This window comes from Rhinatrema bivittatum, chromosome 3 (assembly GCF_901001135.1).
Source record: "Rhinatrema bivittatum chromosome 3, aRhiBiv1.1, whole genome shotgun sequence".
Classification (NCBI taxonomy): domain Eukaryota; kingdom Metazoa; phylum Chordata; class Amphibia; order Gymnophiona; family Rhinatrematidae; genus Rhinatrema; species Rhinatrema bivittatum.
Genome location: NC_042617.1, coordinates 228,919,639 through 228,946,501, shown reverse-complemented (window position 1 = coordinate 228,946,501; position 26,863 = coordinate 228,919,639). Strand labels below are relative to the sequence as shown.

At 45.1% G+C, this 26,863-nt stretch overlaps 1 protein-coding gene across 3 annotated transcripts in view; it reads left to right on the top strand.

The window, feature by feature from the left end:
- Positions 1-1,565: 1,565 nt before the first annotated feature.
- C3H6orf120 (chromosome 3 C6orf120 homolog) overlaps positions 1,566-26,863 on the top strand; it is a 72,084-nt gene continuing 46,786 nt past the window's right edge. Inside the window, exon 1 of one of the 3 annotated variants that reach the window (XM_029594281.1) lies at positions 1,566-1,706. The gene's annotated coding sequence lies outside the window, so the exon portion shown is untranslated. Of the gene's footprint in view, positions 1,707-2,311; positions 3,163-26,863 lie in introns of those variants that run through there. The other 2 variants (XM_029594282.1, XM_029594284.1) reach the window with 2 other exon arrangements.

Here is a 26,863-nt window from a genome sequence, read left to right as displayed (position 1 = left end):
GGCAGGTGGAAGTCCCGCAGGCGCATCCAAGCCCTGCAGGTAGGCCGTGTGCATCAGAAGAATAAACTCCGAAGAAAACCCCGGCCTGCTCGGGGGGGCTCCGGATGCAGCAGAGTCCGCTGTTCCCTGTCCCTGAGGGCCAGTTTCCGGCATCAAAAGCGGGGGGGGGGAACCCCCAAAAATCCAGAGTCCTCCCGCGCTGCCTGAGTCTCCTCAGGGCGGCCTCAGGGCGGCCATTTTTGGCCGCCGTTCCCGCCAAAAATGGCGGAGTGGCCGGCCTGCGCCGCCCGGGCAACGAGGAAACAAAAGAAAACTCGCTGAGGGACTGCGAGGTGCCTTCCCCCCCTGGGAGGCACCGAGCGCAGATGCCCTCACCGCAGGCCGAACAACGCGACGGCCGCGGCATCGGGATCGGTCTCTGACAGGCAGAAAAACCGGCAGAAAACAAGAAAAGCCTCGGGGGGGGGGGGGGGGGGGGGGGCCAAGCGCGAGGAGCGCCGCGGCGGGGGGGCCCGTTGGGCCTGCACTGCCCGTCCGTCGGAAATCAACAAGTGCCGCGGGGGGGCCTTCCCGGCCACTCAACCCGCCCGAAAGAATCCCTCCCTGTCTGCCTCAGCAGCCCACGAGGTGCTGCAAAATGGCCACAGGGAGAGAGCAGAGATGCGGAGAGGCCGGCCCCACCGGCTTCCGCGAGGCAGGCACCGAAGGGAACCTGCAAAGAAAAAACAAAACACTGCAAGGAAAAAACCCCCTGAACTTACCCCCGGCCAAAATCGACGGGTCAGAGCACGGCGCAAGACAGAGGGGAAGCCACACCTCCCCAAAAATTGCAAGTCTTTTTTTTTTTTTTAAACTTAATTTGAACAACTTGATCCAAATAGAAAAACGGCAAAATCCCAAGAAAAGAACCAAAAGACAAGAGATAGTCTAACCAATTGTGGGAAACCCTGATTCCCCTACTCGCATCTGCTGGAGTCAGAAGATACTGAACTCCTGCAGAGGGGGTAGTAGTATATATGGTGATGCCCCCTCGAAGCTTGTGCTGACTCCATCTGCTGGATTGGGGACATAACCCACTGTCTGGACTGATCCAGGTAAGTACAGGGAATAACCCTTAGTTGGTCTCTCTCTCAAGAATCCACCCCATCCAGCTGATTCTTCCCCATCAAGCATCCCCCCCTCTCCATTCACTTCAGTATTAACCCCTCAGTTGGTCCCTGTCCTTAATCAAATTCACAAACTCCACAACTGTCAGAAGTGGTTCTATAAGCCAAATTTTGTTAGCTAAATTAATTAGTTACAGCAGCTGTAACTGCACTTCCCCTTTAAGAAAAGCAGACGAAATGAACACTCTTTTCATTAGATGCCATGCCGGTAGAAAGACAAATCATACAATACAATACTGACAGACAGACAGACAGCCAGTAAGCAAATCTATGCTGACTGCTGAGGTGGGGGTCCATCAGATTGGATCGGATCTCCTGCTACCAACTATTGAAATTAGTTTGTTTACAATGCTCTGCTGGTGTCTGATTTTCTCCTTGTCCTCTCCTTCCGGGGCCACCTTCTTCAACGTCATTTCCTTTTACCTGGTTGCTAAGCGGGCCTCGTCCCCGGTTGCTGACGTCAGCTCCGTGCTGAAATATGAAGCAACTGCGACGGGAGAGGCTGTGCACAGGCGCATACACAGCTCAGGAAACAAACAGGTACTACTGACCAGCCACGCTGATGGTGCCCCTTGTGACCCAGTGCACCGTACTTCTGTGTACAAACGGATTTTTTTTCCTTTTTTTTTTTTTGTGGGGGTATAAAGAAAGACCTAGAACTAGTAAAGTTTAATTTCTGTTCAATAGAGGGGGTGGGGAAGAACAAACAAGTAAGGGAGTTAACTGGGTGAGGCAGGTAACAAACAGAAAAAAGGAAAAACCCTCTGGTTAAATGAATAAAACAAAAGAAACATCTCTAAAACAAGCTTGAGAGGTGTTAAGGTTTGAATAAAATAAAGGAAATAAACTAGGGAAGGTTGGGGGAAAATTAATTAGAAGGGAAAGAGGCTGAAGGAAAGGGTTGAAACAAATTAGGGGAGGAAAAAAAAATTAGTATTTAAGTTTAACTTTTTTTTTTAAAGTTATTGCTCTTTTCTTCTCCGGGCAAAAGTCCCTGCCACCTGAGAAGTTATCGCAGAATAGATGGGAATGGATGGGGGGAAGAAACTTTACCTTCTGGAGCTGCAGGAATTCAGCTAGCCAGGGTTCTGGGGAAGGCAGCAGTAAGAGCAGAGAAAGACTGATAGGTAGGGGGAGAGAAGCAGACAAAGGAGGGTTGGGAGTAAGAGAAAAGAAAAAGAGAAGGCTGTAGTAAGAGAAGAAGTAAGGAGAGTGAGCAACAGAAAAAACTTGTTGGTTCAGCTAGGCAACTATTGCTGCCCTCAGAGCAGACAGCTCTGCAGAATCAACATTAGCAGGGTTAACAATACTGGGGAAAGGATGAGACTGAGTAGCCCGCCCAGGAAAAAAATGAATCTGACTTTGTGAGCCAGTGGGAGCTCGCCAGTATCCAGGAAGATAGTGAGGGATTGGCTGATTTATATATTGTATACAAAAGGGGAAAATGCAGGATAGCAAGCTGGTTTTTTCCCCTGGGTTTTGAATAGAACTGCTAGCCTGCAGAGACCTTGCAGAAAAAGCTGAGCTAGGGAAGGAACTAGACTAGGAGTTTGTCCTGTCCAGCCGTTAGAACGATGTGAGATTGGCAGAGATGCAGTGGGCAGAGAATTGGCCCAGGTATGGAGTCCTGAAACCAGGAATCCAATCTTCTTCCCGAAGGACTTGATAAGTGAAACCAGAATTTCAGAAAGTACCTATTTTGCTACTGCAGTACAGCTCAGAGTGAACTAGACTTCCCTTAGTGTTTATAGCCTGCTAAAACTCTATTGATGGTACTAAGCTAGGAAGAGGCAGGCACTAGTAACAAGGGCATTTTTGGGAGCACTTGAACTCAAGCCTGTCCATTATATTTGGGATGTTTGAGAGTTTTGGAGCATCCCAGGGAGAGAAACAAATCTCATGCCAGAGTACTCTTGGATTACTCACCATCTGCTTTCATATAATCAGCAAGGACCCCATTGTTTTGTGTGTGTAATAGACTTCTGAGTATCCAAAGGTAAAAAAGCCCTGAGGCTTTAACTTTTCTTTTTTTTTCTGCCTTGCTTAAATATTAACTGCCAGAATTTTACCTTGCCTTATTACTGATTACCTGATATTTTATGTTAACCATCATTGCCTTTTCTTTACTTAAATGTTCCTATTTTAGTCACAACTTACTAGTAAAAGTTGTCATGGTTTTCTTTGTGTGGTGATATGGGGTGGTAATGAATAAGATGTGGGGATAGGGAGTCCAGAGAAGAAGGGGTCCATGGATCTGGCAGGCACGGGACTCCTCTCTCCTAGTTGCTGTACAGTACCCCCTACCCTGCTTCTCTCTACCCAGAGAGGCAGATGGGGTTCTTCTAGTGAAGTCTACCCCCTTCTTTGGTGGCAAGTTCCCTGTATTAACTGAAGGGTAATCTCCAGCAGGGGACACTACATTCATGTTCTACCGACCAATACCAGGCATTAAGTTTTCTGATAGGCTAGGCTTTTTCTTAGTGTGGCACTCCACAGGAAGAGGGAGCTCTGGTTGATTTTGTTTGCCTGAGCAAAGGCCCATGCCCAGAGTTTGCCTTAAAATAGGAAACTACCTCCTTAATCCAATGTCTCCAATCTCCCTCAACTACATGATCCATTGGGCAGGACAGACCTTCCTTCAAGCCCTCCTTCCCTCTGGCTCCACATACAGCTTCCACTGCAGGGCAGTATATATACAGCAACTACACCAACATTATTTAAATATTCACACCTCTTCCTCCTCCCTGCTATGATGCTGTCTCAATGACAATGTTTGCTTTCTGCTGGTCTGCCCATCCCTGTTTCTGCTGGAGGAGAGGCTTGTGACTTCAGCGCACCAGTTTGACATTTTTCCCGCAACTTCCTTGTGCATACTCATGCTGTGCTCTGATGGCATTGTGGAGTCACAGCCATTATTTCAGCCGCCAGTGCTGCAGCTGTTGAGGCCATTTCCCCCATCCTGTGTGTATTCAGTCTTTTTGTGTGATGTGGAGCAAAGGAGAAGAACTTGAAGTAGCGCTCCCTTACCATGGCTGTCACTATCATTGAAAAATTAAAATTCATCATAGACATGCTAGGGAGGTACTGACTGGGGTTGGTACTTGCCACTCCATAGCATTGCTTATGTTGCCATTCTCTGTACACTGTGGCACTGGTTCCTGTTTTCTGCAGGGGGGGGGGCTTAGTTCCTCAACTTTGCAGCAGATAGGAAAAAAACCAAAACAAGCTGCCAGGTCAAATAAATGCCCAGAATGTTTCCATTGCTGTGAGTAGAATTCTTGAATCGTGCCTGGGACTGCCCCTGTATTTATTTATTTTATTTATTTATTTAAAGTTTTTGTATACCGACATTCATTAAGAAAACATCACATCGGTTTCCATGTAACAAAAAATGGCCAACGGGGCTTTACAATGAAACTGATAAGAGAATGGATAGGGGGGGGGAAACAAAGGTAATGTTGTACAAATAGATAAACGCAATAACAATAATTATATACAAGTATATTATTTACAATAAAATGTTAGGGGGAGAGAGTTAAGAAGGGGGGGAAATCAGTCATATGCTTGGGGGGCGGGGGGGGGGGGGAAGGGTGTAGGGGAAAGGAGTGAAAAGCAGGGGTGAAAAGCAAGTGAAGGCCTATCCCTGGTATGGGCCTTCACTTGTTCCTCTGAGCTAATGGGCACCCTGGCTTGTGGAGTGCTTCTGAAGCAGAATTGGCAACATGGTGAACATGGTAAGCTGGTGTGTGCTCACATTCTCCTTTGTAGCCCCACTGTCATTTCAGCGTGAGAGTACATGTCAGCTCTGAGCAGCTATATCAAAAGCAATTTTTCTCACACCTAAACAGAAACACTGATCAGTTGGAAGGCATGGAAACAGGATGTGGCGATGAATGGAAGTGTGTGGTATGTCAGGTTTTGGTTCAGTTTGTGAGTAGTGCTAAATGATTCAAGCAACAGGTATCAGATTACTCCTTATCATCCTACTTAGATCAGTTGTTATATCTATATATCTGTCTATATATATCTCTATCTTCCTTTCTTCTTACAAGTGAAGGAGATGGAGGACACACCTCTTTTATGACTTCACTTCTGGATTTATAAGGGAGGTGTGGTTATAGTCAAATCCCAGTTGTCTCCAGCAGTCGTGATGTGCAGACAGGGTTAAGCTCCCTCAGTCATGGTTAGTTCTTGGGTTGGTTGAGCCCTTAGACTTCCAGGCTACCTGTCCCTCTGGGCTGCTCTGCTGGTTGCACTCTGCTCCTGGGTTTAAAAAAAGAACCTAGGAGGAGTTGCTTAGTTGAGCTTTGTGGGGTTCCCTCAGGGTCTGCTAAGTACCCTTGCAGGGGTGTTCTGTCTCCTCCACACCAGGGGATTGGAAACCTGATAAGTGAGGTAGGGTTATGGGGTGTTCCTTCATCTCTTCTCTCTTTTCCTCTGCCTTATGCCTCCATGCCCCTCTCCCTTAGCTGAGCAGTGTGGAACCATAAAGTTTATATATAAAAAAAAAAAAGCCTGGTCCAGAAGTAGCCCCAAAGTACATGGGGCCATGTTGGCCAAGATTAGAAAAGTTGTGGAGGGAAGAGTAATTGTTTGTATGCTGTTCCCTGGGCTCATGTGGGGGAGAAATGCTGCGGGTCTGTTGCAGCAGCCACAGCAGAAGCTAGGGGCTATGCTGGGCTGCAGGTCGCCGAGCCTTTAGCAACGTGTTGGCAGAGGGCCATTAGGGTTCTTTCCACTCTCCTCATATCATTGCGGGGGCTGGGTGGGGGGGTGGAGATAAAATACAGAAATAAAGAGGAGTGACTGCAAAGCAAGGGCGACTTCTTTACCTCCCGCCTCAAGCGCAGCACCAAAGGATGGCTAAAATAGAGAAACTAAAACTTTCTCTCACCGGCTCATATGTGCCCCCCCCGAGGCTCACTCCTCGCCGAAGCCGCAGCCTGCACCCTTGATTTGAAGGGCAGCGTCCCTAGAACCAGGCTCTTCAAAAATGGGTCAAAAACAAGGGAAAGCTCTCAAAAAATCGAAACGCCACCACAGGGACTCGTAGGATTCCCTGTTTGCGTCGACACAGAGACCTAAAACGTTGAAAAGCTCAATCGAAGCTGCGCCGTCGACGCATATTCGTTCGAAGCATTCCTTAAAGTGTCGAGCCGATCAGCCACTGTTGCCTCGGTCACCACAAGCTTCGACGCATCGTTCTGAGAAAACACCGGATAGACGCTTGACGCAAGTTCCGGCGCAAAGTGCGCCGCCAGTACCAGCGCATAATACAACGCAGACGCTGGTGCACAGTTCAACACAAGTATCGACACACAAGCCGACGCAAATGACAACGCAACCCACGAAGCATATATCGATACCGCAATCGAAGCATTCTTCGACTAAAAGCTCGAAGCAATTACCCACGCAACCAGCAAAATGCATATCAGCGTCAACACCTCATTTGGGGCAACATCCTACGACACATATGAAGCAAGCACAAGTCCATGCTTCATATATGACTCTGCAGAAAAATACCACCAAAATCCCTACTTCACAGAAGCAACCCATACCATCAGGGCCAGAGGAACATACTCCACCCTCGGGCTCGGGTACATCCTTCCATATTCCAGACACTCACAATCCAGAATCCCCTCTGGATTCAGAAGACGAATGGATAGGAGTTTCCCCTTCATCATTCTCTGCATGTCAGGTCTTCTCAGACTTTCTTCTGTCTCTAGACAAAAACGTGCTTCGCCTCAGTTACAAGAACCTTTAGTGAAGCGCAGAAGAGTTGGAACACTGGTAGAACTACATAAACACCAACCAGCACCACCGGATACTAATTCTATTGGTGGCAGTTCCACATCATTCCCAGGGATCCTCTAAAACACCTAACCACACACAGATACCGGAAGGAACACAAGAAGCCATCGCCCAATTATCGGTGTTTTCAGGCTTCTTAGCCTCCCTATAGTTGTTACCTCAACCCTCCACAAGTCCTGGTAGAAAATCACAAATACTCCCACAATCATCTCCAGCAAAGGAAACTTTATTGATAACTCAACAATCCCCCCCCCCCCCCCCCCCAGCCTACGCTACCTAGGCTGACCAACTCACCCCCATTACCTAATCAACCAGAATCCATTCTGTCATCTCCAGGCTCCTCTATGGGGTATCCCTCTGACCCACCAGAAGGTCCCCAAGAACCTTACTCTCCGCCAGAGGACCTATCTTACCCAAAATTTATAGACTGTGGGCTCACTTCTCAACATGGAAGTCCATAAAATGCCCGACCAGAGGTCAGAAACGATGGGACTCTTGAAGATCTTTGATCTCCCATCAGACTCATCAGCGCTTCCATCGCATCAAGTTTTAGACAGTACTTAAAAGATCATGGGAAACACCATACTCAATCACATCAGTCTCTAGGAAAATGGACATGAAGTACAGAATGCAGCAATCTACATTCTATTCATCAACTCAGTTACCTCACAAATCCATAGTAGTGGAGTCGCCCATGTAACGTGCCTGAAATCCAGGTTAGCATAATAAATGGGAAGGATAGATGACTTTGGAAAAAAGATCTTCCAATCATCAATGTTAGGAGCAAGAATACACCAACATCAATTCTACATCGTACAATATTTGTATGAATTATTGCAACAACTAAAAGGTCTCCTTCCAGATACGGATGCCATGACGCCACCAACACCACAACCGTTTACAGGACATGGAGGAGGGCATTCTGCATCTTCTGAGAACAGTATATGAAGGCTTTGAGACGTCTTGAAGAGCCTCCGCGTCGGCTGTAGCGACCAGACGCCTGGCTTGGCTCTGATCTAGTGCTATAAGAGAAGATGTCCATGACAAGTTCGCTAATCTCCCTTGCAAAGGAGACAACCTGTTTGGCAGTCGTCTCCAAGAAACAGTGGCTCAGTTAAAGGAACAGAATGTAGCAGTTCAAGCCCTAACATCTTCTCACACATACGGTGCCTTCTCTCGCCGATATTTTTCACGTGCTCGGCGAGCTTCATATCACCAATGACCCGTTCAGAGCCTATCCGTCGTATAGACCACCTCCTTATCCTCCACCACCTCGACAGTCCTCCCAACATCAACAACGCTGTGGGAGACCACGCACGCAGCGTCCACAAAATCAACCAGCCTCCACTACTGCGAAGAATCCACCCTCTCTTTAACTCCAGCCGGACCACCACCCCCAATAGCGGTGGGAGGAAGGATCATGGCATTGTCAAGCCTGGTCACAAATCACAACCAATCACTGGGTTCTAGAAATAGTCCATCATGGCTATCAACTACACTTTCTCTCCAGATCTTACCTACCACATCTCATTCCAAGCACAGGCAAGTGTGCCAATCATCTTCAGTTGACCAAAGAAATATTAACTCTTCAATGTCAACAAGCAATTCGAGTCTTACCCTCGAACCTTCAAAATATGGGGTTTTATTCCTCTTACTTCTTAATCCCCAAAAAGTCGGGAGGTCTACGCCCAATTCTGGACTTACGCAAGTTAAACATCTGGTTATGGAAAAATTCAAAATGTTCTCCCTGAGAACAATTCTTCCCCTTCTTCAACCCAAAGATTGTATGTGTTCACTAGACTTGAAGGATGATAACACACACATTCCAATGCATCCCTCTTCATGGCAATACCTCTGTTTCCACTACAAGAAACAGCATTACCAATACAAGGTTCTGCCTTTCGGCCTTTCAGCAGCCCCTCGTGTTCACAAAGTGCATGGCAGTGGTGGTGGCCCACTTTTGAAAACAGGGAATCCAAATATTTCCCTAACTAGACGACTGGCGCATAGTGTCATCAAATCGGGTTACCCTCCTAACCCACCTCTACAACAGACCATTTCGTGTCTTCAGCACCGAGGCCTCATAATCAATTATGAAAATTCAAATCTACAACCCTCCCAAACACGTCAGTTCATAGGAACATTGTTGGATACAACCAAGAGAAGAGCCTTTCTACCCAGAGACTGAAGGTTACTACTACAGATCCTTACAAACCACCTACGGTCGACGACACAGCCAACAGCCCGCCAAATATTGTCTGCATTGGCTCATATGGTGGCAGTCATTCACATGGTTCCAAACACCCATCTTCACATTCACTGACTCCAATGGGGACTAAATGCCCCCCCCTCCCTCAACTTTTGTCTCAAAAAATCACCTTGACTCCAGACATGATCATAGACTTAAATTGGTGGTTGAAACTGCAGGTACTTCATAGAGGAGCACTTTTCACAATGCCCGCTCACAACAGACGCTTCCCACAAGGGATGGGGAGCTCACCTCGACCGCCTACAAACACAGGGCTTATGGACCCTTCGCGAACAGTCATATCAAATCAATCTTCTCGAACTCGGAGCAAATCGGTATGCCCTCAGAACTTTTCATGCAAACCTGCAAGGTAAAAGAGTCATGATATACATGGACAATCAAGTAGCCATGTTTTATATCAACAAATAAGGAGGGTCAGGTTCTTGGATACTGTGCAGGGAAGCACTTCTCATATGGGATTGGGCGAATCGTTATGCAATCCATCTTCAAGCGACCTATCTTCTGGGTATAGCCAAATACCTGGGCGGACAAAGTAAGTCTAATATTTCACCCTCACGAGTGGTCGTTACACCAGCAAGTAGCCCACAACATTTTCAACCGATGGGGCACACCATCCGTAGATCTTTGCACGGAATAAAACACAAAGGTGCCTCAGTTCTGCTCGCTGTTTCCCAGTCATCTCCGCATGACTCAGGATGCCTTCTTACTCGAATGGTCAGGAAGCCTGATGTATGCCTTTCCACCAATCCCACTGATAACGCGCACTATCCAGAAATGCATAACAGATGCAGCAGACCTCATACTGATTGCCCCACCATGGCCCAGGCAACCTTGGTACACATACCTCCTCTGCCTATCAATCGACACACCCATCCCATTGGGACACACAGACCGCCTGCTCTCCCAAGAACATGGAGCCCTTCTCCACCCCATGCAGGACTCGCTCCACCTGACAGAGTGGAGGTTGAATGGGCGTTACTGATAAGCCAAGGTGTATTTGCAGAAACACAGAATATTTTGCTTGCTGCCAGGAAACCATCGACCAGAAAAGCGTACCAACTAAAATGGAAACACTACGAGACTGGTGCGCCGTTAATTGTTACAATCCTTTTGACTGCGCTCCAACCAATTTTACTCGATTACCTATTCACCTTATACTCAAAAGGGCTAGCGACCACCTCCGTCCGAGTGCACCTCAGTGCCATCGCAGCCTACCACAGGCCCCTTCAGGGCCATCCAATTTCCCAACACCCACTGGTTTCTAAATTCATTAGGGGCCTCTACCACCTCTGGCCCCCAATATCCAAGCCTCCAGTCGCCTGGAACATCAATTTAGTCCAAGAACAATTAATGCTTCCTCCCTTCGAACCCTTGGACTCCACACATGTTTGTTTTATTTAAGGTTTTTTTATACCGGCATTCATGAAGCGCTCACATCATGTCTGTTTACATAAAACAGGGGTGCAAAGAATACAATAAAAAACATAGATAGACGTGATGAGGAAATGCAGTTACAATTAACAGGGACTATTGAACTTGGGTAGAGGAAATAAAGATAGAAGAAATTAATTATATACAAGGAGATGAGGTACAGGTGCTGTGTAGGATATCTTGCTGGCGAGGCGCATTAATTGGAGTTTGGGAAAGCTTGCCTAAACAGCCATGTCTTGAGTCTTTTCCTAAAGGTTAGGAGGCAAGGCTCATTTCTGAGATCGGGAGGGATGGAGTTCCATAAAGGTGGGCCTGCTGTGGAGAAGGCTCGATCTCTTAAGGTACTGTGATTAGTGGTTTTAGTAGGGGGAACATGGAGGGATCCTCTGTATGCTTTTCTGGTAGGTCTTTTGGATTTGTGTAAGCAGAGGGGAATTTGTAGGTCAATTGTGGTGTGTTGGTGGATAATTTTGTATATCAAAGAGATGGATTTGTAGATGACTCTGAAGTGAATTGGTAACCAATGAAGGTCTTTTAGAAGTGGGGAGATATGTTCTCTCTTCCTGGTGTTGCATTTTGTACCATTTGGAGCGGTTTGGTGTATGAGGAAGGGAGACAAAGTAAAGTAGCGTTACAGTAGTCTAACTTTGAGAAGATGATTGCTTGGAGGATGGTTCTGAAGTCTTTGGCATGGAAGAGAGGTCTTATCCTTTTTAAAACTTGAAGTTTGTAGAAGCAGTCTTTGGTCGTTCTATTGATGGAGGCTTTGAAGTTCAGTTTATCGATTATCACACCTAGATCTCTCACTTGAGTGGTTTTTAGGTTGGTTGGATGAGAGGCGGTGAGATTGCTGTTTTCAGGAGTTATGAGTAATATTTCGGTCTTGGAGGAGTTTAGTACTAGATTTAGGCTATTGAGGAGGCGTTTGATTTCTAGGTGACAGGACTCCCAGTAGTCGAGGGTTTTTGAGTATGAGTCTTTGATGGGGATCAGGATCTGGATATCGTCTGCGTAGAGAAAGTGTTTTAGGTTGAGGTTGGTGAGGAGTTGGCAAAGAGGTAGGTAAATATTAAAGAGTGTGGGGGATAAAGAGGAGCCTTGTGGGACTCCAATGGATGAGTCATGGCGTGATGATTCTTTGTTCTGGATTTTGACCTTATAACCTCTGTTGGTGAGAAACGATTTGAACCAGGAGAGAGCAGAGCCGGAAATTCCTATGGCGGCTAACTGGTTGATGAGGATGGAGTGTTTGACGGTATCAAAGGCTGCCGAAAGGTCCAGAAGGACCAATAGAAAAGATTGACCTTTGTCGAGACCTAGGATGAGGAGGTCTGTTAGGGAAGTAAGGAGGGATTCCATGCCTAGATTTTTGCAGAATCCATATTGCGAGGCAGAAGTTTATTATCTTCAATGTAGTCCGATAGTTGAGAATTCACAAGCCATTCCATAATCTTTGCAATGAAGGGAAGATTGGCTATTGGGCGGTAATTGTTGGGATCTTTTTGCTCCAAATTAGGTTTTTTTAGGAGTGGTTTGAGTGAGGCCTGTTTGAGGTCTTCTGGGAAGGAACCGTGGGAGAGAGAACAGTTGATGATGTCCGCCAGTGTTTGAGATGGCGTCTGGGATTGTGAGGAGAAGTTTAGTGGGGATATGGTCCGCCAGGTGAGAGCATGGTTTCATTTTTCTTAGAATGACTTGAATTTCAGAGGAGGAGATGGGTTCGAAAGCTTTGAGGTGAATATTTTTGATGGGAGGCTGTAGAGCCGATGGTAGGGGGGCGATCTTAGAGGGTAGTTGGGTAAGAAGACTGATTTTGTTTTGAAAAAACAGTGCGAGTACTTCTGCTTTAGATTGAGCTTGGATACTGGGACATTCTGGGGGGGCGACTTGAGTGAGGCTGGATACATAGGCGAATAGAGCTTTAGCGTCAAAGACCATGTTGTGTATTTTGGATGCATAAAAATCCCTTTTTGATTTAGAGGTGGAGGACTTATACAGGTGTAGCGTAAGTTTGTAGGCAGAGAGTGTGCTGGCGCTTGGAGATTTCCACCAGTTTGCTTCCTTCTGTCTTAGATTTTGTTTGAGCCTTCTAAGTTCGTTGGTGAACCAGGGTTGTCTTTTGGAGGCATTTGGGTGGGATTTTTTTATTGCTAGAGGACAGAGCTTGTTGGCTATGGATTCTGTGATGGCATTCCAGGAGCGGAGAGCAGTGTTAGGGTCGGTGAGATCTATAGAGGGAAGGTGTTGGACCAAATGATTGTTGAGGTCTTCAGAGGGGCATGATCTCCTGAAAGGAAGGTGAAGGTATATGAGGGGCGCTAGTTTGTTCCAGCAAGAAGGAAGTAGAGATCAGGGAGTGATCCAACCAGGGTACCTTCTTACTCTTCAGAAGGGAGGACGATTTTATGCCTTTGTTGATAAAAATCAGGTCCAGCATATGACCTGCTTTATGTGTAGGTTTGACTATTTGAGTGAAGCCCATCGCTGAGAAGGCTAAGAGAAGTGTTTGACAGCTGGAAGAGAGTGAAGGATTGTCTATGTGCAGATTAAAGTCTCCTAAGATTATTGCTGGGGCGTCCAGGTTGAGGAGCGTTGTGGTTATTTCGATGATAGGGGAGGCATCAGATTCTAGGAGGCCCGGGGGGGCATAGATGAGTAGAATTTGAAGTTGGTATGATGTGAAGAAGCCAATTTAGAGTTTAGTATCAGAGTGGACCGGATGGTGCGAGAATCTGAGGTCTTTTTTTGTTGCTAGGAGAATTCCCCCTCCCCTCTTTTTCAGTCTAGGGAGGGAGAAAATGTCATAGGTTAGCGTCGGTAACTGGTTTATTATTGCAGTATCTGAGGGTTTCAGCCAGGTTTCAGTTATTGCGCAAATATCCGGCTTAGCATCCGTGAGAGAGTCATTGAGGGTTAGAGATTTCTTGGTCAGTGATTGCACATTGAATAGAGATAGGGTGAGGCCTAGGAGTTGGGTAATCAGAGCAACTAAGATAGGTGTAAGTGTTTTTAGGTTGCGATAATGTGCTTGTCTGGTTGGAATTCTTTTCTGTGATAAGCAGTGATGTGGGATTGGGAAGGCTGGATGCATTTTGGATGCTTGAGCTGCTTTAGATGCTGAAGTCGTCTGAGCGGGTGCTGGAGTCGTTTGAGTGGGTGCACTGAAGGGGCGAACAAAGGGGCCTGCCCCTTTGTGCGCGCAACGCCTGGGTTCCGTTCGCGGCCTTAAGAGGCCTGGTAGTCACGGGTGAATGTGGTCACCGGGGTGCCTGGTCCCCGATTGGCTGCTGCGGTTTGGGGGCGTGGGTTAGGCGGCCTTGGTGGATGGCAGTGGTCACGTAGTCGGTGCGGGCCCGTCGGTGGTAGGGGCGAGTGTAAGGTATATCACATGGAAAGTGATATTCCTCGTCGCTGTAACTTCAGCTCGCCGAGTCAGTGAACTGCAAGCACTTCTACTTTACAAGTCTTACCTTCAATTCTTCCACCACAAGGCAGTGCTACGGACTCACCCTTTCTTCCTTCCGAAGGTGGTTTCAACTAGTCCATAGAATTCCCTACATTTTTTCTAAAACCTCACCATAACGACGGAGAAGTTACTACATATACACAGATGACGTTCAGATTTTGCTCCCCATCAATGATTCAGTAGAGCAGAGCTTTCCAAACTTTTCATGTTGGTGACACACTTTTTAGACAAACATAATTTCGTGACACAGTAATTCAGTCTACTAGCAAACCAGAGGTTAAAGGTTAAACGAATGAAATGTATTTCGACAATTTATGTATGTTTCCTTAAATATATACATAAATAAAAAGGTTGTCGTGAAACAATCTTGTGAAAACTTTTCATTTATATTAAAAATATATAATATTCCAAGATTAATGTTATTGTTATAATTTGAGTAACAATAATAAAACAGTTATTGTGTTGTTCAATTTACCTCTTTAATGAGATGTATGAGCTTGATGGGATGAACACAGCTTTTGAATATTTGGTGTTAATAGGAAAGTCCAAAGGGTCTTCTGCGTAATTTTAAAAAGCTGGCCAGTTTCACACTAAAATTATTTGATAGCCTCATTCAACTAATTCTATATGGCTATGAGAGTGAAGTCTGGAATATATAGGAAGGGACAGAATGTCAATATAAATCCTGCACCTCCAGTTCTGTAACTCTGGGGTAATTTCAGTGGATGCACAAACAATGGAGCTTGGATGTTTCCTTACAGCTCATCACACTAAAAAATATTTTCAAATTCTGGTGTCATCTCACAGTAACAGCACAAACACCTTTCACTGTAAAGGCACATTGTGAACTAACACAAAACACCACAAAAGACACTCAAAATCTATACAGCAATCCCATTGTAACATAACAGTAACATAACCAAGGACTTAAACAACAATAACCCTACCTGTGAAAAAGCAAGGGTAAATATTACACTGGGTCCTAAAATACCAATACACCACCTTCTGAGGAAACAAAACAAACCTGATTGCTATAGATCCCTATACAGACACTGTATGCTAGCAGAATCTCTCATGGTCACACACAGAGCAGAGACAGACCCTCATCAAATAAAGGAGCACAAATTAGACAAAAACTGAAATGGAAACCCCAAGAAGCCAGACTCTGTGTATTAACAATGGAAAAACAGAACCACCATTCCTCATAAAACAAACAAAATCAAGAAACATAAAGCATCAGTTATAATAGTAAAACCATACTAATTAAAGAATATTTTAAAACCACTGATAAATAAAATTTCTTGTGCGGGAACACACGTGCAGCCGCACAGAGCTAAGCTCTGTATCAGCTTTGAAAAGCTCTGCCTCCGCCAGACTGACAGTCCCATGATAGCATGGCTAATTCATCCTGCTATCTACGGAAACACAGTTTACGGTAAGCAAACTTGCTTTATACAGTTGAAGGCTGGGAAAACAGAGAGAAAAACCGAAGGTTCTGGTGGAAAAGATGAATCTGGTCAGTCTTTCATGTAGCAAGCAATAGAGGAACTAATGACAGTAGTGGCAGCTTTAGATAGTAGACTTACCACTATCTTGGAACAAATTACTGAGCTAAATACAAAAATATCAGATTTTGGACCGAGGATGGAGGTGGTGGAAGGGAGAGTCTCCGTGCTTAAGGATGATTCCATGGCCTTTACTAATAAAATAGTATCTCCTAGAAAGGAAAGTTGAATTGCAGGAAAATAAGCTCAAGGACCTTGAGAATAGGTCAGGATGCAACAACATAAGGCTTGTGGGATTGTCAGAGTGGTCTTCCTTGAAAAATGGCTGCCCGAAGTTCTTTCTCTACCAGAACTCTGAGAATTAAGAATTGAGTGGACTCAGGGTGAGAGGAGAAGGAGGACATACCTGCTTTACCTGCTGCTCGCTTGCTGACTATTCCGGGGGTAAGCAGTTTTACTTGCCCCGACGGTATTGAGATCTTCAGCCAGCGACTGATGCCGCCGGAGGGGCGTGGCCGAACCTGGACCCGGAAGTGTGCTTGTATAAATTGATTCTCTCCCTCTCGCTCCTTGAGGGTGAGAGGAGAAGGAGGACATACCTGCTTTACCTGCTGCTCGCTTGCTGACTATTCCGGGGGTAAGCAGTTTTACTTGCCCCGACGGTATTGAGATCTTCAGCCAGCGACTGACGCCGCCGGAGGGGCGTGGCCAAACCCGGAAGTGAGTTGAGTTTCCTTCACTATAAATTTGAATGGTACCGGTGCGCAGCTGCCGCTGAAGCCCCACGCGCTAAAGGGGCGCGTGCCTTCGGGCTTTGTCGGGATTAGCCGGATTCAGCCGGACCTAGATGAACATTGTAAGTGTGTTTTTTCTCCTTCTATTATATAATTGGAAATTGGATTTATAAATTATACGAGTACCTCCTTTAAACTGTCCTTAACTTAAATCTCTCACCCTCCATCAAGTGACAACAGTCATAGGTTTGCATTCCATATCAGATACAACTCTGTCCGGGACATTATTTCACCTTTTCTTTTGTTTTACCTACTTGATGATATGCCTCACACTAAGAGGAAGGCTAAACTAAAGCCTCCAACTGGTGTGATGATGGCAGATTCAGGTCAGAGATCTGTCTCTGAATGGATGACCCAGAATTCCCCAGAAGAGCAGACCATTGAAGGAGTAATATCAGAGCGGAATATTTTCCTTCCGGTCGAAGAAACATCTCTAAGCCCTGGGGCACCCGAAGTACCACCCCCACCAGGGTCAGGGGGAGTATTATCCCCAGAGAACCCAGGAGGAAATCAGGAAGGAATATTTCTGAAAACCACTGCTCTGGATAATAAACTACATCAGGAAGAAAAATCAGACTCGATAGTTAAACTAGATCAAGGGATAATTCAACAGAATATCTCAAGTAAATTACATCCCCTCCCAAGGAGTTCTAGTACTCCCAAAGTAGGGAAATATGAAAAGGACAACCCTCATCAAAATGTTGAAGTTGTTATTAACTCTGATATACTGATTTCTAAACCAGCTAATGTTACATTGGATAATGTTTGGAGTTTTTTGGTCAAGATGGATGCATCAATAAATAAATTAACAGAGATGGTTATGAAGAATACAAACATTTCAGTGCAAAATTCTGAAAAATTGGTAGAACAAGAAAAAGATATGAAGGAGTTAGATAAGAGAATATTACAGGTAGAAAAAATCCAGAATCACCAGATAATAGAAACAGAAGTACATAAAAGGATGGAAGGATTAGAAAATTCTATTAAATCATTAAATCTTAGAATTAATAACTTTCCTATTATCAGGAAATTGAACCCAACAGAGTTGTTTAGAAACTATTTGATGCAAATTTTGGAAATTCCTGAAAAATGTCTTCCAATAATTGTAAGAGCTTTTTACCTGGATAAAAAGAAAAAGAATTTAGAACAGGAACAACTAATAGATGACAAAGAAAAAATTGATGCATCATCGGACCCAAAAACTGATAAAGATAGTTCTTTGGACATCTCAGATTTGATACAAAAGTCACAAGAAGAAATCGAGGTTAAATTAAGAGGCACTTTACTAGTTCAATGTGCCTTTATTACAAATAAAGATACAATAATGAAATTTTTCTTTCGCAACCGTCTAAAAATGTTCTATGGACAGAAAATCTGGATATTTCCAGACTGTGTGCAAGATCTACACAATTGCGAAGGAAAAAATTCTTACTATTAAGGAAGGATCTATTGGGAAGGGGTGGGTCCTTTATATTGAGATATCCTTGTCGTTGTCTGGTAAAATTGGAAGGGAAGAACTATGTATTTACAGAGCCAGAGGATCTCAGAAATCTTCTTGGTATATAGTTTTCGGGTTTATTGGATAAGAGAGGTCATAAATAATGCAAATATTCCTTAGAAAGTGTCACTTTCCTTTATTATGCATTTGATCCGCTTAATATATAGCTGATTGTCACTATGATTTAACCTAATTGATATCAAACAAATGGCGTTTCTTTTTGGTATAAATTATCTTTAGGATTTAAAGTTGATGTACTTTTCTAAGATTCAGTCTTTTGTTGTATTTCCAAGTATAATTTTATTTATTGTACTAATGTGTTAAAACAATAAATAAAGAATTGAAAAAAAAAAAAAAAGAATTGAGTGGACTCACAGGTTTGGAAGCAAATGTGATGGAGCAACGAGGCCTCGTATTATAATTGCCAAGTTCATAGACTGGTCCCAGAAACAAGAGGTCATGCAGTCTTATCATAAGATTAGAGTTGACATACCAAGAAAGGGAATCTGAATTTTTTTGGATTACTCGTCGGGGGTCTCAAAGACAAAAAGAATTTAATCCTTTATGCACTGTGAAATTTGCCTTGCACTATCCCGTGCATCTCCTTATTTGGTATGAAAGTAAGACGCGGCTGCGTGTGTGTTCCCGCGCAGGAAAGTAACAGATTCTCCTCAGTTTGTTCTTTCCGCGTGCAGGATCGCATGCGAAGCTACTTCTCTCCTCAGATGCCGAAATCGGGGTTTAAAAGATGTCGCTGTAGCAAGGTAATGTCGGTCACGGATGGCCATGACCGATGTTACCGTTGCCTAGGCGCCAACCACAACACGGGGGGAATGCGAGTTTTGTGCTTGCATGTCCCCTCGGGCCTAGAGGCAACGGGCCTACCGAATGAAAGAGCTCCTCAGCCTCTTGGAACCGTTGGAGGCTCACTCTTCGCCGGGACCAGTGAAGAAACCCGTTCCTCCTCACAGAAGAGCGGCTTCGTGGGATCCTCATCCCTCCAGGCCTGGAGGGAAGGAGGTAACGAGGCAAGTGGAGCCATTGGATCAGGGATCTGATCCAGCTGATCGGGACTGATCAGCCTCGACGAAACGGCCGGCGTCGCATATCCGTTCGTCGTCTCGAGATGGAACGGCGCAGGCCCAGAAAATGGCGCCGAAAAAGAAGTTGGCGCAGAGCATGGTGCAGACAATATCCACACTAATTACGGCGCCGAGGATGTCTCCGCAGATTACGGCACCGGGGATGTCAAAGCCTACTGTGGCGCCAAGACACCGAAACGGATCACAGAGTCCATCATGGGACAAACAACCTTCTCAACCTGTATACAGGCAAAAGAGAACACACGGGCACCGAAGTGGTCGGAAGCAGACATCAATCTCCACAATTATCTCACTCCACCTCTCGTGAATCTATGCCATGACGTTCCAAGACTTCATCAAAAGGGTCTCTAACTAAGCGTAGGAGAGGTTCACCTTCAAAGGAAGGAACTCAGATGCCATCAGGGCATACACGTCGGCACAAAATCATTCCCATCATAGAACATTGCCAAAAAAGACCTCAGAATCGGAAGTCAGTCCTTCCACCTCCAAGTCATCCAGGAATCAGCATCCTAGGGTACGTTCACATCGGTTGCCCATATGCCTCACTTCTTCTCATGCTTCCATTTCCTCAAGTACTTCGTCTAAAGGAGTAGGAGATACAAATTGACCACTGGCAGAACTGTTACCACAATATACTGGTAAAGCGATCATGTCCCCTAAAACAAGGGAAGCTTTCTGGCAGTTGTCAACAATCTCTAGCATGTTTCTATGAAACTTTAGAATCCTCTTACAAAATGACAAATCAACCACCAAAGGCTTCCGGTGACCCTAAGGCACAACTTTCAAGGGAATCTCCACTATCGCTAGTTCCAGAACTATCTCCATCTCCAAGTACAAAGCATGACGCACAAGGAGATTCTACATCCCCCACCTATATCTCCATCATCCTCGACAGGGTTTCCTTCGGATCCGCAGGAACCCATATTCCCCGCCCGAAGACCTCTCGTACCCACGATTCTTAGAGAAAATGGGTACCATATTGCATTTAGATGTACAGAAGGAATCGGATCCTAGATCAGAGACCTTAGGTCTTCTAAAAATTTTTGATGTTCCAGGAGAACCCACTTCACTGCCACCGCAGGATTTGTTACCCAGTGTTCTCCAAAAATCCTGGGAAACACCTCAATCTTTGTCAGCGGTCTCAAGGAAGACCGACATAAAATTTCAGATGAGGAAAGATCCACCGTATGCGCTGCCGCAACTACCTCATGCGTCCATAGTGGTAGAATCGGTGATGCAATGCTTCAAAAAATCAAAAACTTACTGTACATACCCACCGACCAAAGACAATAATAGATATTTGGATGAATTCGGACAGAAAATGTACCAAAACACAATGCTCAACAGTAGAATTATACATCACCAATGTTATATGGTACAATATTTATATGAATGCATTCAGGCGATGAAAGGTATGCTCTCCTCTACAGCGGATCAAGCACCTCAAACGCTCCATGATATGGAAGAGTGCTCCAGACACCTACTTAGGTCAGTCTATGAAGGTCTGGAAACATCATCCAGAGCAACAGCCATAGCTGCCCGTCGAGTGGCATGGTTATGCTCCAGTTCTATAAGAGAGGATTTGCACGAAAAACTAGCAAATCTGCCGTGTACAGAAGATAACCTATTTGGTAACAGGTTTCAAGAAACGGTAGGCAAGCTAAAAGACGAAGCGATAGCAGTACAAACTTTGCAGTCGCAACCAGCTTACTCGGCTTCCAGACGTTACTACCCGTATAATCGTCGATCTTCTTATAGTCGCAGGCCTTATAGATCTTACCAATCTTTCCATCCACAACCATACCCGTCTTATCAACGACCACAACAACAACAAGCCCCTCTTCCACGTAGGGGTAAACCTCGCAATTAGAGACGACAGACTCAACCACCGGCAACTGCACTTAAAACAACTCAGTCTTTTTAGACATACAGCCACCACCACAGAAATTAACACCACCAGGAAGAATCCAGTCATGTCTACCAGTGTGGGAGCAGATTACTTCAGACCAATGAGTTCTGGAGATAATACGTCAAGGCTATCAACTTCAATTTACAACAAAACCAACATTACCCTACCTCTCCACACTAAAAATTCAAAATTCTCTGCCTCAACTAGAGGAGGAGATTTCAAGCCTACACAATCAACAGGCCATCAAACGAATATCCCGGAAACACCAAAACTCGGGATTTTACTCCCCATACTTCCTGATACCCAAGAAATCAGGGGGCCTCCGCCCCAACAAATTCCTAACCAAAGAAAAATTCAAAATGGTGTCCTTAAAGTCAATTCTCCTTTTAATTCAACCCAACGACTGGATGTGCTCTATCAACCTGAAAGATGCGTACACGCACATTCCAATCCATCCATCCTCTTGGCGTTACCTATGTTTTCGGTACAAACATCAGCATTACCAGTACAAAGTTCTCCCCTTTTGGATTATAGGCTGCTCCCAGGGTGTTCACCAAATGCATGGTAGTGGTGGTGGCTCATCTCAGACAACAGGGTATGACAATCTTTCCATATCTGGATGACTGGCTAATAATAGCCTTGACTCAGGATATATTGATCGATCATCTCCAAAGAATAATACAATGCTTACAAGCATTAGGACTAGTGATCAATTTTCAGAAATCACATCTGCAACCAACACAGAAGCTGCAGTTTATAGGAGCATGCCTGGATACCACTCGTAGCAGAGCATACCTCCCATTAAAACGAATATTACAACTACGTCAACTTCTTTATCTCTTGAACAACACTCAAAGACCCCCAGTGAGACAGGTTCTAGTAGTCTTAGGTCACATGGCGGCAGCCAATTTTACAGTTCCCAATACCAGACTACACATGAGATGTCTGCAGTGGGGACTAAAACGACAGTGGAAACACACACAATCCTTAACACAGAAAATAGTGCTATCAACCGAGATGAAAAAGGACTTAACATGGTGGCTCTTACACTCCACCCTCTCCAAGGGAGCACTATTCAGTCCTCCCCCTCGCAACACAGTTCTAACAGACGCATCTCGCAAGGGGTGTGGAGCACATCTCGAGAGATACGAAATGCAAGGGTTATGGACAATAGCAGAGCAAACCCTGCAGATAAATTTGTTGGGACTTAGAGCGATCCGGAAAGCCTTACAAGTTTTTCAAGACTACCTATGGGGCCGCAGAGTCATGATCTACATGGACAATCAAGTAGCGATGTTTTACATCAACAAGCAAGGAGGGTCCGGTTCATGGTCCTTGTGCAAAGAGACATTGATCATCTTTGAACATGCTCATCGACATTGCATACATTTGCAAGCGACTTACCTTCCGGGAGTGGTGAACACGAGCGGACAGGTTAAGCCGAATCTTTCATCCTCACGAATGGGTATTCAACACAGAAATAGCCCAAAACATCTTCATGCAATGGGGAACACCTTCGGTAGATCTCTTTGTGAAGGAGATCAATGCTCAGGTTCCCAAATTCTGCTCGATAAGACCAAGCCGATTCAGGATAGCTCAAGATGCCTTTCTCATCCCTTGGTCGACAGGCCTCCTGTACACCTTTCCTCCCATACCACTCATAACTCGTAAAGAGAGTACCTGGAAGGCTATGACCACAAATGCTCATAGTTTGGGAAATAAAATCCCAGATCTGCAGGCCCTAATGGCTGAGGCAGAATTGGACATTGTTGCTATCACAGAAACATGGTTCACAGAATCTCATGAATGGGATACAACAATACCAGGCTACAACTTGTTAAGGAAGGACAGAGAGGATAGAAAAGGGGGAGGTGTGGCTCTTTATGTCAGAAACAACATCCAAGCAACTGAGCTACAAGGAAGTTGGGGTATTGAAGAAGCTCTATGGGTCGACCTAAAAAACGATGACGGAGCATCCATTTATATTGGAGTGGTTTACAGGCCTCCAAACCAAAAGGAAGAGCTGGACAGAGATCTGGTTAAAGACATCCATAAGATAGGTAAGAAGGGAGAAGTGGTGATCGTGGGTGACTTTAATATGCCAGATGTAGACTGGAAAATCCCATCTGCAGAAACTAAAAATAGTAGAGCAATAGTGGATGCCATGCAAGTATCTTTGTTCAAACAAATGGTGTTGGAACCCACGAGAGAAGGAGCTATACTCGACTTAGTGCTCACTAATGCAGATAATGTCTCAGATGTCCAGGTGGGCGCCCACCTCAGCAGCAGTGATCATCAAACGGTATGGTTTAATATCACTAAAATAATAGGGAAAAGAACCACAAAGACCCGAGTTTTACAGTTCAAAAACACAGACTTTGAGGAAATGGGGAACTACCTGGAGGAAGAACTTAAAGGATGGGAGAACGAGAGAGATGTGGATCAGCAGTGGACCAATCTAAAAGGAGCAATCACCAAGGCAACTGCTCTATATGTTAGAAATGTAAAGAAAAGCAAAAGAAAACTGAAACCTATCTGGTTCTCAATGGAGGTGGCTGACAAAATTAAAGCTAAAAGAACAGCATTCAAGAAATATAAAGGATCCCAAAGGGAGGAGCACAAAGAAGAATATTTGTATCAACTGAGGGAGACAAAGAAATTAATCAAGTTAGCAAAGAGTCAAGCGGAAGAGAGGATTGCCAAGGAGATAAAAAATGGTGACAAAACATTTTTCAGATACATCAGCGAAAAGAGAAAGGTCCAAAGTGGTATAGTGAAATTGAAAGGTGGTAATGATCAATGTGTAGAGAGAGACGAAGAAATGGCAGAAATATTAAACGAATACTTCAGCTCTGTGTTCACTAAAGAAGACCCTGGAGAAGGACCATCTCTAAACAACAAGAAACTGGAGGGAAGGGGAATAGATGAAAATCCTTTTACAGTAGAAAATGTGTGGGAAGAACTAAAGAACCTGAAAGTGGACAAAGCCATGGGGCCTGATGGGATTCATCCAAGGATATTGAGGGAGCTCAGAGATGTTCTGGCGGGTCCGCTGTGTGACCTGTTCAATAGATCCCTAGAAACGGGAGTGGTGCCGAGTGATTGGAGAAGAGCGGTGGTGGTCCCGCTTCACAAGAGTGGGAACAGGGAAGAGGCAGGCAACTACAGACCGGTTAGCCTCACTTCGGTGGTGGGAAAAGTAATGGAGTCACTGCTGAAAGAGAGAATAGTCAACTATCTACAGTCTGGAGAATTGATGGACCAGAGGCAGCATGGATTCACCAGGGGAAGATCCTGTCAGACAAATTTGATTGACTTTTTTGACTGGGTAACCAAGGAATTGGATCAAGGAAGAGCACTAGATGTCATCTACTTGGATTTCAGCAAAGCTTTTGATACGGTTCCGCACAGGAGACTGGTGAATAAAACGAGAAGCTTGGGAGTGAGTGCCGATGTGGTGACCTGGATTGCAAATTGGTTGACGGACAGAAAACAATGTGTGATGGTAAATGGAGCCTTCTCTGAAGAGAGAGCGGTTTTAAGTGGTGTGCCGCAAGGATCGGTGTTGGGACCGGTCCTGTTCAATATCTTTGTGAGCGACATTGCAGACGGGATAGAAGGTAAGGTTTGTCTTTTTGCGGATGACACTAAGATCTGCAACAGAGTGGACACGCCGGAAGGAGTGGAGAGAATGAGACGGGATCTAAGGAAACTGGAAGAGTGGTCGAAGATATGGCAGCTGAGATTCAATGCCAAGAAGTGCAAAGTCATGCATATGGGGAGTGGAAATCCGAATGAACTGTACTCGATGGGGGGGGAAAGGCTGATGAGCACGGAGCAGGAGAGGGACCTTGGGGTGATAGTGTCTAATGATGTGAAGACAGCGAAACAATGCGACAAGGCGATAGCAAAAGCCAGAAGAATGCTGGGCTGCATAGAGAGAGGAATATCAAGTAAGAAAAGGGAAGTGATTATTCCCTTGTACAGGTCCTTGGTGAGGCCTCACCTGGAGTACTGTGTTCAGTTCTGGAGACCGTATCTACAAAAAGACAAAGACAAGATGGAAGCGGTACAGAGAAGGGCGACCAGGAAGGTGGAGGATCTTCATAGGATGACGTACGAGGAGAGATTGAAGAATCTAAATATGTACACCCTGGAGGAGAGGAGGAGCAGAGGTGATATGATACAGACTTTCAGATACTTGAAAGGTTTTAATGATCCAAAAACAACGACAAACCTCTTCCGTAGGAAAATAATCAGCAGAACCAGGGGTCACGATTTGAGGCTCCAGGGAGGAAGATTCAGAACCAATGTCAGGAAGTATTTCTTCACGGAGAGGGTGGTGGATGCCTGGAATGCCCTTCCGGAGGAAGTGGTGAAGACCAGAACTGTGAAAGACTTCAAAGGGGCGTGGGATAAACACTGCGGATCCATAAAGTCAAGAGGCCACCAATGAAGAGTGGGTGACTCGCCAGAATGATGGCTATTGACACAATACCCTTACTAAATAAACATACACATGCTTACTGTGACTCCTACATCGCTCTAAGCTTCAACAGCAAGAGGTAATGGAAAAAAGGATTTGCACTCATAAAGAGGGGAGTAGCTGGCTTGTTACGGCGGTTACTGCCCCCAAACCAAATATGCCTGATACTTCACTTTCAATGCATATACAGCATAGCTCTCTGCTTCAATGACAGGGGAGAAGAATAACTGATACTTCACACATCCAGCAGAGCTCTCTGCTACAACGGCAAAGGAGAAGAAAAAGGGTTCGCACTCAAAACGCGGGGAGTAGCTGGCTTGTTACGGCAGTTACTACCCCAAACCAAATGTGCCTGATACTTCACTTTCCATGCATATCCAGCATGGTTCTCTCCTGCATCGGCATGGGAGAAAGACTGATACATCACGCATTTCCAGCATAGCTCTCTGCTTCAAGGGCAGGGGGAAAAAAAAACAAAAAAAACAAAAACTGATGCTTCACGCATATCCTGCATAGCTTCAACGACAGGGGTGAAGAAAAAAAAAGGATTCGCAATCACAAAGCGAGGAGTAGCTGGCTTGTTACGGCGGTTACTACCCCAACCAAATGTGCCTGATACTTCACTTTCAATGCATATCCAGCATGGCTCTCTGCTTCTACAGCAGGGGAGAAGAAAAAAAAAAAAAACCAACAAGAGCTGTACAACATAGTCTAGGTAAAACAAATAAGCATGGGTGTAGCTTGCTTATCGCGGCGGTTACTGCCCCTACTACCCCTAACTAATCAAGCTAGATATTTCACTTGCATGCAGCTCCATCACTGCTCTCTACATTAATGGTGGGGGTGGAAGGGGAATAGAACAAGGAGCTAAGAGTAACAGATAAGAATGAGAGAAAAAATGTGTGAGGCTTGCTGGGCAGACTGGATGGGCCATTCGGTCTTCTTCTGCCGTCATTTCTATGTTTCTATAATCAAAAGTGCATAGCAGACAAAGCTCAACTAATACTCATTGGCCTGGCCGAGGCAACCGTGGTACAGCTTCCTTCTCAGACTATCTCTAGAAGATCCAATAAGACTACCGATCCGTCCAGATCTGCTACAGGATCAAGGGACACTTCTACATCCGTTGCACTCATCTCTCCATTTGACAGCTTGGAGGTTGAACAGCTCCTTTTAACAGAAACAGGAGTTCTACTTCTACACAATTCATTTTATTAGAATCCAGGAAACTTTCAACAAGAAAGAACTACAGTTACAAATGGAAACTATACTCTACTTGGTGCATATCCAAGAACGTATCAGCAATGGACTGTCCACCAGAAAAACTCATGGATTACCTTCATACACTGTACGAAACTGGACTAGCTACATCTTCCATTAGAGTGCATCTCAGTGCCATAGGCGCATATCATAGACCGTTAAATG